The 12,122-nt window shown below is 48.0% G+C and overlaps 1 protein-coding gene across 4 annotated transcripts in view; it reads left to right on the forward strand.

The window, feature by feature from the left end:
• LOC135067977 (collagen alpha-1(I) chain-like) overlaps positions 1 to 12,122 on the forward strand; it is an 89,483-nt gene that overhangs the window by 22,553 nt on the left and 54,808 nt on the right. The gene's annotated exons all lie outside the window — the stretch shown is intronic.

Genomic DNA, 12,122 nt, shown 5'->3' on the forward strand with positions numbered 1-12,122 from the left:
ATATTTCTCTACCTGGAGTAATGTGTAAAATGGGACTCTACCTGGTGTAAAGTGTGTAAGTGGCGCTACTGTGCAGTGTAATTTGAGTACTGGAGACTACTGTGCAGCGTAATATGAATTGGTATTATTTTGTGGTCACACCCCTTCCCCTGGAAGCCATGCCCCTACAGTTTTGGCGCGCGCCTACGATGCGCGCTGGCCCTGTTTTAAATATTGGGGGGGGGGGGGGGCGATGCTATTTCTTGCACACAGCGCTAAAATGTCTAGTTACGGCACTGTTATCTACCCAAGGTGGTGTCTTCTTTCCACCTTAACCAGGAGATTGTGGTTCCGGCCTTTGTCTCTCTGGATTTATCCTCCAAAGAGCGGTTTTTGGATTTGGTACGGACTCTCTGTATCTATGTGAAGAGGACAGCCTCCATTAGGAAGTCTGATTCTCTCTTTGTACTGTTTGGATTTCACAAAGGTGGCTGGCCTGCTAACAAGCAGACCTCTGCCAGATGGATTAGAATGGTGATTGCACATGCGTATGTACAGGCTGGCCTTCCAGCTCCTGCTACCATCAAAGCCCATTCTACTCAGTCTGTTGGACCTACTTGGGCGGCAGGCCGTGGTGCGACCCTTGAACAATTGTGCAAGGCGGCTACATGGTCCTCAGTGAACATGTTCATAAGGTTCTATGCCTTCGATACTTCCGCCTCCCAGGATGCTACCTTTGGACGCCGGGTTCTTGTGCCCGCTACAGTGCGTCCCCTCCCATAAGGAACTGCTTTAGGACATCCCCAATGTTATTCCCTGTGGAACCCCTGGTGTACCCCGCCGCAGAAAAGGAGATTTATGGTAAGAACTTACCCTTGTTAAATCTCTTTCTGCGAGATACACTGGATTCCACAGGGCGCCCACCCTGACGCACTTAGCTTCTTTGGGTTGGTATGGCATTAGCCGCTGATACCTTCTCCTGTCGTGAGAATGTGGTGTCTGTGGCTACTAACTGTTGTTGTCTATTTTACCTGCTACTGCATTGGACTGGTTGACAAAACTGAGCTCCTGTGCAAGGAAGCGGGGTTATAGAGGAGGCGGCGCTGAGCATCTTGGGAACAGTCAAAGCTTTTAGCCGGTTGGTGCCTCGGATCAAGATCCTACTCTGCACCCCGATATTATTCCCTGTGTAATCCAGTGTACCTCGCAGAAACAAAGGTAAGTTCTTATCATAAATCTTGTTATACCGTTGCAGGGGCTGCACATAGGCCCACCATTGCGGCTACTGGGGCCGTAGAAGCTATTTAGGTGTGGGCTCAGGAAATGGATGCTGAGTTTCCGTCCAATTTTTCTGAACATGCCAGACAATGTCTCTCTTATATTGTCACGACATCTCATTACATTAAAGAAGCAGTTTCAGATGCAGGTGTTCTGGCGGCCAAGGCTGCTACGACATCCATTTTGGCTCGCCGTATTCTCTGGTTACGGTCCTGGTCGGTGGACTTGGACTCTATAAAAACCCTGGAGGTGCTCCCGTTTAAAGGAAACATCCTCTTTGGTGAGGGTCGCAACAAGTTTGTCGCTGACTTGGCGTCTGCTAAGACTGCATGTCTTCCTAGTACTTCTCCTTTGGCCCCCAAGGCTAAGAGTACTTCCTTTCATTCCTTTCGCCCTCCGGGTAAAGCAAAGGGTCAGGCGTACCCGAAACAGTCTCGCACTTCCAACACCACCAAGCCCAAGCATAAATGTGCCTGGGCTGCCCGTCAGTCGGCTTCCAAATCTGAGAAGCCTGCGGCATGACGAGGCGGGCCTCCGTCTGGTTCTTACCATAAATCTCCTTTTCCTGGAAGCTGCAGCACATGTCTCTACTTCAGATGCTGAAGCACCTCTCTCTGCCCCGGATGCTGCAGCACAGGGGTTAAAGTGAGCCGGAACGGGGCGGAACTGCGTTCCGTCAGTTCCACTTGGAGACGGAACGCAGTTCCGTCTCCTCTGGCTCACCTAACCCGGCGATGTGTCCCCCGTCGCTGCAGGGAGATGACGGGCGCCCGCGGCGCCCGTCTTCCCGCACAGCGGCAGCCGGAGGCAGGAGCTCAGTACTGAGCTCCGCCTTCCGGCTCAATCAGTGCGCGCTATGGGAGAGACGTCATGACGTCTCTCTCATAGTGCAGAGGAGCGGGTGACGAGAGGACTGCAGCGGCCGGACACGGAGCGGGGCTTGGTAAGTATGGTGTGTGCTGTGTTTTTTTATTTTTTTATTTGTGTAGCATCTGGGGGGCAAACTACTGAGAGGTCATTACTACGGGGGCATTATTACTGGGGGGGCAAACTACTGAGGGGCATCTACTGGGGTCATTACTACTGGGGGGCATTTACTGGGGGACATTACTACTGGGAGCAAACTACAGGGGGCAAACTACAGAAGGGCATTACTACTGGGGGACAGACTACTGAGGGGCAGTACTACTGGGGGACATTACTACAAGGGGGCAAACTACAGGAGGGCATTACTACTGGGGGGCAAGCTACTGGGGGGCATCTACTGGGGGGCATTACTACTGGGGGACATTACTACAGAAGGGCATTACTACTGGGGGACAGACTACTGAGGGGCAGTACTACTGGGGGACATTACTACAAGGGGGCAAACTACAGGAGGGCATTACTACTGAGGGGCATCTACTGGGGGGCATTTACTGGGGGACATTACTACTGGGGGGCATTACTACTGGGGGACATTACTACAGGAGGGTATTACTACTGGGGGGGCATTACTACTGGGGGGCAAACTACAGAGGGGCATCTACTGGGGGCATTACTACTGGGGGCATTACTACTGGGAGACATTACTACTGGGTGCAAACCACAGGGGGCAAACTACAGGAGGGCATTACTACTTGGGGTATAACTACAGTGGCATTACTACTGGGGGCGTAACTACAGGGGTTAAACTACTGGGGGCATTACTACTTGGAGGCATTACTACTGGGGGCTAAACTACAAGGGGGCATAACTACAGGGGCTAAACAACTGGGGGCATTACCATTAAGGGCATTACTACTGGGGGCACTACTAATGAGGGCATTGTAAAGGGGGCACTTCATAAGGGGCATCAATCCTGGGGTCATAAGGGGCACTGCTATTGCGAGCATTGCATAAGGGGCACCACTACTATGGGCTCTATATAAGGGGCGCTAACACTGTGGGCATTGTATAAGAGGTGCTACTGCTGTAGGCATTATGTGTATTATGGGGTGCTACTACTGTGGGCGTTATTACTATTGTGTAACACGCCCCTTTTTTGAGACCACACCCCTTTTTGCGGCGCGCGCCTACGGCGCGCGCAATACCTTTGTTTAATTGCCGCCGTGGGAAGGGGGGTGAGTTCCACCACCTCTCTAGGACCACTTTAAGCACTGCTGCAGCACCTCTCTCTACATCGATGTTGCAGCACCTCTCTGCTCCAGCTGCTGCTGTAGTACCTCACTCTGCCTCTCAGGCAGCTGCAGCACCTCTCTCTGCCCCTCAGGCAATTCTGGGACATTGTTTGCATTGAGGCATAGTGGATCATCAGTTCTGGGATGACAGTTCTAGGGTAGTATTTTCATTGAGCTATTGCTGGGATTTTAAGTTGGGGGGGGGGGGGGGGGGGGCTGTTTTAGGGCATTATTTTCATTGTGGCATAGGGAGATTCTCAGGGTGGGGGTGGGGGGTGTTATGTTTTGGGGCATTATTTTTATTGAGAGATTGGGGGGTTATCAGGTCTGTGGGAGGTCACATTTGGAGCATTATTTTTATTAAGGGATTGGGCATGTGTGAGGTCAGGTCAGTTGGGGCATACATAGTGTTTTTAATTTATTTGAATTAAACATGTAAATAGTTAAATACTATTATTGCGGCTCTACCATGGCATAACATGTATAAGGTGCTCTATCATGGTGCAACGTGTATATGGGGATCTACTATGGCGTAATGTTTCTAAGTGACTCTACTGTGACGTAACGTGTGTAAGCAGCGCTACTGTGGCGTAACATATATAAGCAGCTCTACTGTGGCATAACGTATATAAGCAGGTCTACTGTGTGGCGTAACATGTACAGTGGGGCAAAAAAATAGTTGGAAAGACACCGATTGTGCAAGTTGACCCACTTAAAAAGATGAGAGAAGTCTGTAATTTCATCATAGGTACACTTCAACTGTGAGAGACAGAATCTGGATAAAAAACTAGGAAATCACATTGTATGATTTTTAAACAATTTATTTGTATATTCTTGTGGAAAATAAATATTTGGACAATCAAAATTTTTTAACTCAATACTTTGTAATATAACCTCGGTTGGCAACTACAGAGGTCAAAAACTCACACACACTGTAGCACAGAGGTTCTCAAACTCGGTCCTCGGGAGCCCACACAGTGCATGTTATGCAGGTAACCCAGCAGGTGCACAGGTGTATTAATTACTCACTGACACATTTTAAAAGGTCCACAGGTGGAGCTAATTATTTCACTTGCGATTCTGTGAGGAGACCTGCAAAACATGCACTGTGTGGGCCCCCGAGGACCGAGTTTGAGAACCTCTGCTGTAGCAGGTATTTTGTCCCACTCTTCCTTGCAGATCTTCTCTAGATCTGTCATGTTTTGGGGCTGTCGCCTGGCAACACGGACTTTCAACTCCCTACACAGATTTTCTATTGGGTTGAGGTCTGGAGACTGGGTAGGCCACTCCAGGACCTTGAAATGCTTCTTACGGAGCCAATCCTTAGTTGCCCGGGCGGTGTGTTTGGGGTCATTGTCATGCTGGAAGACCCAGCCACGTTCCATCTTCAATGCTCTTACTGAGGGAAGGAGGTTTTTGCCCAAAATCTCACAATACATGGCCCCATTCATCCTCTCCTTAATACAGATCAGTAGTCCTGTGCCCTTTGCAAGAAAGCAGCCTCAAAGCATGATGTTTCCACCCCCATGCTTCACAGTGGGTATGGTGTTCTTGAAATGCCACTCATTCTCCCTCCAAACACGGCGAGTGGAGTTTATCCCAAAAAGTTCGATTTTGCTCTCATCTGACCACATTACATTCTCCCAATCCTCCTCTGGATCATCCAGATGGTCACTGGCAAACTTTAGGCAGGCCTGGACATGTGCTGGCTTAAGCAGGGGGACATTTCAGGCGCTGCAGGATTTCAATCCATAACGACGTAGTGTGTTAGTAATGGTAACCTTTGTGAATGTGGTCCCAGCTCTCTTGAGGTCATTGACCAGATCCCCCCGTGTAGTCCTGTGCTGATTCCTCACCATTTTCAAGATCATTGATACCCCACGAGGTGAGATCTTGCATGGAGCCCCAGGTCGAGGGAGATTGTCAGTGATCTTGTATTTCTTCCATTTTTTTTATAATTGCGCCAACAGTTGATCTCTTCTCACCAAGCTGCTTGCCTATTGTCGAGTAGCTCATTCCAGCCTTGTGCAGCTCTACAATTTTGTCCCTGGTATCCTTAGACAGCTCTCTGGTCTTGGCCTGGGTGGAGAGGTAGCAGTCTGACTGTTTGAGGGTGTGGACAGGTGTCTTTTATACAGACAAACCAGTTAAAACAGGTGCCATTAATAGAGGTAATGAGTGGGGGATGGAAGAGCTTCTTAAAGAAGTAACAGGTCTGTGAGAGCCAGAAATCTTGCTGCTTGGTAGGTGTCCAAATATTTATTTTCCGCAATATACAAATAAATTGTTTAAAAATCATACAATGTGATTTCCTAGTTTTTTTTTTCAGATTCTGTCTTTTACAGTTGAAGTGTACCTATGATGGAAATTACAGACCTCTCTCATCTTTTTAAGTGGGTCAACTTGCACAATCGGTGGTTGTCCAAATACTTTTTTGCCCTACTGTATAAGCAGTTCTACTGTGTTGTAACGTGTATAAGTGGCTGTACTATGTGGTGTAACGTGTGTAAGCAGCTCTACTGTGGCGAAACGTGTATAAGCAGATTTACTGTGTGGCGTGAAGTGTATAAGCAGCTCTACTGTGCGGTGTATTGTGAATTAGTACTATTCTGTGATCACACCCCTTCCCCATGAAGCCACACCCCTATATTTTAGTTGCGCACGTTTGGCGCGCACTGTCCATATCTTAAACATCTGGTGCACCCAAAGGAAACTTTCACACTGAGCTCCACAAGGTCTAAAACTGGCCCTGTCACCAATTTTGGATTTTTAAATATTTTTTCTTTTCAAATGTAACATGCCACCACATGTTGGCTAGACCCCTAATTCAGTACAGGGAAGGGGGGCGCCAAAACATTACCTTTCTCCGGGCACCATGGCACTTAGCTACACCTCTGCTCATAGGGCTGCTATATACACTGGGATCATGGCAGCTTGCAGTCCCGGTGGTATAGAGAACCAGTGGAGCTTGTCCGCAACTTCCATACTCATCACACTTGGGGGTGCTATAGGCCTTGACGCGTTTCTCAGCCTATTGGTGCAAAGCGTCCTTTTCCCCAGAAGTGGCTGCCCCGTCGTCTTGAACTGTTATTTATCCCAAGCAGGTATCAATCACATTAAGTCCGAAATTAACTCTTCCCAGTACCAAGAACGGGTTGGAATATATAGTCCCACATGGTATATAGCCTGTTTTGTCAAAGTCCTCTGTACATTTAATAGTCTGTGGTTATATTCACTATAGCTAATATAATTCTAAAAAAATATTTATAATAAAGGGCAAGCGCAAAAATTTGTTGGAACCCACACAATCACCATGCTGTTTTTAGTCTTAAACTCGTTATTATAATTATCCAACAAAGAACAATTACGAACAATTATAAATCACAATGGTGGAATAGCTATTAAACAAATGGGGAGGTCACTACTAGACACTATGGGCGGAATTCAGATGTTTTGTCCGCTGGCAGCCACTAGATGGCGCCCAACGGAATTTTTCAATTGTAGTTCCATTTGGGCATGATACCCCGGGGATGGCGAGCTAAAATGCTCAAAAAGTGACCCGTTTGGGCGCACAAACGGCACTTTTCAGGATCGCATCCAGCACTTTATGGACACGATTAGCGTGAAAAAACAACAACCGAGTTGCACCGCGTGATCTCCCGTCACTTTAGATGGGAGATCGGTTGCGCAAAACAATTGAGTACCGTCCATTATATGAGAAAATAGTTCAAATAAAGGAAATAGGACTAGGATAGGAGTACTAATAAATATGACTGTAATACACAGTTCTTATATAATTGTAACCACAGATTATCATTCCAGAGATATGCCAGTGGTGGCCAACCCGCGGCTCTCTAGCCGCATGCGACTCTTTCATCTGCCGCATGCGGCTCGGTCGGCTCCTGGCCACCGCTGCCCCCAGCCCCAGACACACGCACGCCTCTCCGGTGGCAGTGTCTCTCTTCAATTTGGCACCGGCCCGTGAGCCAATCAGAGCTCGCGGACCAGCAGCTAAGGCTCCTGATTGGCTGCCGGACCGCAAGCTTTGATTGGCTCACGGACTGGCACCTAATTGAAGAGAGACACCGCCGCCGGAGAGTGAGCAGCAGCAGCACGGTGAGCGGGTTGCAGGTGTGGGGTGGGGACTGGTGAGCACTGTGGGGACATTTGTATCTGGCACTGGGGGCATAGCAGGCACTGGGGGCATAGCAGGCACTGGGGGCATATCTGGAACTGGGGGCATAGCAGGCACTGTGGGGACATGTGTATCTGGCACTGGGGGCATAGCAGGCACTGTGGGGACATGTGTATCTGCATTGGGGGCAAATCTGGCACTGGGGCATAGCAGGCACTGTGGGGACATGTGTATCTGGCACTGGGGGCATATCTGGCACTGTGGGGACATGTGTATCTGGCACTGGGGAGCATAGCAGGCACTGTGGGGACATGTGTATCTGCACTGGGGGCATAGCAGGCACTGGGGGCATATCTGGCACTGGGGGCATAGCAGGCACTGTGGGGACATGTGTATCTTGCACTGGAAGCATATCTGGCACTGGGGGCATAGCAGGCACTGGGGGCATATCTGGCACTGGGGGCATAGCAGGCACTGTGGGACATGTGTATCTTGTACTGGGAGCATATCTGGCACTGGGGGCATAGCAGGCACTGTGGGGACATGTGTATCCTGCACTGGGGGCATAGCAGGCACTGGGGGCATATCTGGCACTGGGGGCATAGCAGGCACTATGGGGACATGTGTATCTGGCACTGGGGGCATAGCAGGCACTGTGGGGACATGTGTATCTGCACTGGGGGCATAGCAGGCATTGGGGGCATATCTGGCATTTGGGGAATAGCAGGCACTGTGGGGACATGTGTATCTGGCACTGGGGGGCATAGCAGGCACTGTGGGGACATGTGTATCTGGCACTGGGGGCATAGCTGGCACTGTGGTGGCATATGTATCTGGCACTGGGGGCATAGCTGGCACTGTGGTGGCATATGTATCTGGCACTGGGGGCATAGCAGGCACTGAGGGGACAGATAGCCAAAATAAACTCAATATCGGTTTTTCAACTGCAGCACACAAGGCCTGATCTACTGCATTGAATGCAGTTGTAACTTGAAGTATATAGGGATGATGACCCGGAAATTTAAGGAACGGATACTGGAACATGTGGGAACTTGTCGGAATGCCACCAATGATCTCACACGGATGAGGAAATTGACCTCGGTTGCCAGGCACTTTTACTCCTGCCACACAGACTTTCAAAAAGAACTCAGAGTCTTTGGCCTGGAAAAAGTTCAGCTAGGCATCAGAGGAGGGGATCTGACCAAAGAACTACTAAAGAAAGAGACAGAGTGGATATTCAAACTTAACACATAAAAACCAATGGGCCTTAATGAAAGCATGAATTATGGCGCCTTTAACTTATCCACCTGACTCTATTCACCCAGGGATGATGGTCCGATGTCCGAAACAACCTATCCATTTCATTTGCTGCCTGATGTGTCCTCCCGTCCCCAACAATAGGCATTAATTGCCTCTTAAGACATTACCCTTCATGTATTTCCTCACCAGTAGTGCCTCTCCCTCCCATCTCTCCCCCCATATTTATACACGCTACAACACCTCACACCCTTTACCCACTTTTTCACACCCACCTAGCATATGAATTTGCTTACTACGCACTCATCACCTTACCTCGACATTTACACTTGTTGCGTGTCCACCAATTCCCCCCCCCCCCCCTGTTTTCTCCTTCATTTCTCCCCCCCCCCTTTTTGTTTTTTTCTCTCCCCCCCCCCCCTTTTCCCTGTCCCTCTTATTAGGTGGTTCACCAATTTTACACCCAATAATAAATGGGTGTTATACGCAACCTCACACCCATCCATAACCCAAGAATCACCTGCCTTCACGGTCACCTTGTCACAATAGTTTTTCACACCACCTTGTGGATCAAGGATTTACCCCACCTCTCACGGTAGGATTGACTACCCTACTTGTTTTAACCTGTCTAGTCCGCACACCGGTCTATCAATCTGGAATCATCTCTGGTTATACTGTTCAACACCCCCAACACTTTATCTTCACACACACACACACACCTACCCTAACCTGGGCACTACCTAGATTTAACAAGAACACGCTGACTGCCACCCCGCAGTAAAATATCCAGGGCAGGGCACATTCAGGCCTAATCAATATTGGTTTAGTAAAATCACATACTCTATTTATAAGGAACATTGGCCACCATCAGGGTTTGACCCACATCTGTTTCACACTACCAGCCTGACAGCCAGTTATGACATACTCAACACACCGGAGAATGACAGCAATCAATATCTACTGAATGTAGATATCTCTTGTTTTAGTAGCCACTCAACTAACATGGGGCACTATTCATATACCAGGCGCCATAGCCAGGTACACAATTACCATCTTATCGCGCATTATCACCTAACAATATTTAAGAAATAACACAGTTTGATCCGCTGGCCGGACATGACGCCCCGAGGCCTTTTAGTTGCCTAGCGACATGACGCCCCAACCAAGACGTCCTATCCAACTACCGGATATGACGTGGCGCCACCATAGAGCAGCCGGGATAATCTAAACCCAGCAACCTAAGCAACGTGACACTTAGCAACGTTTCTTAGCTACGTGACGTCTCGATCTATACGCCGGATATGACGTTGCGCCACTAGACTACCGGATATGACGTTACGCTGCCAGAGAGCCGCTAAGGCTACGACAAGCCACATCCAGGTAGGCAACAGTAGATTTCTACTGCCCCATGTGTGAGATGGCGTCAACGAACAGCAATAACGAGTGGGTAGGGGGTAGCATTAATATTTTATTATTTTCTCTCCACTCCTATTTCTGAGCAAGGCACCATGCAAAGGTTGCTTAGCAACCGGACCAAATACCTCACTTCCGCTAAGCACAGCGGAGGCCTGAGGATGATTTCAGTTAATTAAGCACACTACAGCTATTGGCCTATCTCCAATTAAACAGGTATTTAAACCCCAGCTAGCATGTGAACCAGCAGCATTGGAAGTGAACAAGCCCGCAGAACGGGTGAAACGCGTTTTCCAGCATGAACTAAGGACCTAAGGAGTACTTTCTGGATCCTGGTAACCTGAGACTGACCCAGGGACCTGGGCAGTGACCGGTACACTCTTATTCATTAATTCCAGTATGAACTAAGGACCTAAGGAGCACTTTCTGGTAACCTGAGACTGACCCAGGGACCTGGGCAGGGACCGGTACACTCTTATTCATTTATCTGATTCTATAACAACGGCATTGGGACAGACATTTAAACCTCTTACAGGATTGATTTATGCCGATCTTTAATTTACATACATCTGAGGAATGTAGGATTTTGGTTAGGTTTTGGACAGATACTGTTTCATCACATTGCTCCCAGTCTATATAATATATACTATACTGTTTCTTCAATAGGTCAATCCTCTTTCCGATTAATAAGCTTTCACTAATAGATTGTGCAATACTGACTACCAGTCCTGCGTATATGTAATTCCTTTTCCACCAACTTTTACCCTATTTAGGGTGGCCCAGAGATCTGGGCAGAGATTGCTTTTGTCTGGCTACTACATTTTTTAGCCACCAGCGCACATGGACACTGATTGTTTTTTGGCTTTGATAACCTTTGTCTGAATATTTTTGCATAGGGATTCAATATATGCATGTGTAATAGCAAGTGGTGTAATTAGCACCTAGTAGGGCCAGTGTGCCCCCCCTCAATTTGATTCCGCTGGGAAAGAGGGTTATTGCTCAACATACCCAATATCGTGAATTTTTCTGGCTTATCCCTGTATGTGTCGGCCCAACATATTTAATATGTCCTATGCACAACAAACTCAATTTAACATAGCTCCGGTTCGATATCAATACTGATACCAGTGCCAGGCCTAATTTATTCCTCTCTCCACTTTTCCACCTTCTCTTTCTATTTTTCCTCTCTATTTTATCCGCGGACTCTCATCTATGATCCACAGGGTCATCCTGTGCCTAACGTAGACAGCAGATCCGCTACATTTTCTATCTTCTCTCCCAATCTTCCTTAGGTGCACTCTCATTGGTAAGTCGGTTATAGAGGGCCCGAGAAATTACTACCATACCCCACCGACAGAGCCCGATCTCGTCCGATCTTGGAAGCAAAACGGTGGTGGGCTGGGCCAGTATCTGTGAGGGGGACCCCAGAGAATACCCAGTGTTGTAATTCATGACCTTTCTCGACTATATACCAACAGCAGGATCACCACATTTTTATCAAATCATCTCTCTCGTTCATCTCTTTACCTGATACTGAATACTCTTCTTAAGTACCGCCTTCCCTGATACCTCACAGATCTGATTTGTTTTCAATACAATCCAGGATTTAGGTACTGCCTTCCCTGATACTTCATAGATCTGATTAGTTTCAATACAATCCAGGATCTATACTCCCTACATCAGTCCAGTTCATTGACCCTTTGAGGTCTTATTAACACAAGCTGAGCTTGTGCTGGTGGGATAGGATCAGGGTGTAGAGCTATAGTGTCTACATCCCTCCTTAAGTCTATTAGCTTAGACTAACCAGAACATTTCCAATTTTTCCAATTTACAAATCGACTGGCTTTTGCTCATACTCGCTCCAGCCTTTTACACTAATCAGCCACATCAATTATATATGG

Source organism: Pseudophryne corroboree, chromosome 1 (assembly GCF_028390025.1).
Source record: "Pseudophryne corroboree isolate aPseCor3 chromosome 1, aPseCor3.hap2, whole genome shotgun sequence".
Taxonomy (NCBI): domain Eukaryota; kingdom Metazoa; phylum Chordata; class Amphibia; order Anura; family Myobatrachidae; genus Pseudophryne; species Pseudophryne corroboree.